The following is a 378-nucleotide window of genomic DNA, read 5'->3' on the forward strand; positions in this document are numbered from 1 at the left end:
TGCACCAGACCCCAGGCTGGAAACAACGGCCGCACATATGTGAACCCCGGCCTAGATTTTACTGGTCAACATTGTGTATGTACGCTCTAAACTTTAGTGTATTTTTTTATTGAAGATACGGCATAAAAACAGCAACTGCCACCATTTTATTCTCCAGGGTCTCTGCTTTTAGAAAATATTTAATATTTGGGGGTTGTTAACTAATCTTTAGGCCTAAAATTCACATTTTATCCCGTTCCGAATGCTTAGAGCTAGAATGCCCACATGCATCGTTGGGTGAGCAATACCCAAACCCATGGTTCTGCTCCAGACTTGCTCCCTTCAGCCTACACAGAGGACCCAGGTGCTGGCTACCCCACAGACCATCTCCATTCTCAA

This window comes from Aquarana catesbeiana, linkage group LG13, assembly GCF_042186555.1.
Source record: "Aquarana catesbeiana isolate 2022-GZ linkage group LG13, ASM4218655v1, whole genome shotgun sequence".
Classification (NCBI taxonomy): Eukaryota; Metazoa; Chordata; class Amphibia; order Anura; family Ranidae; genus Aquarana; species Aquarana catesbeiana.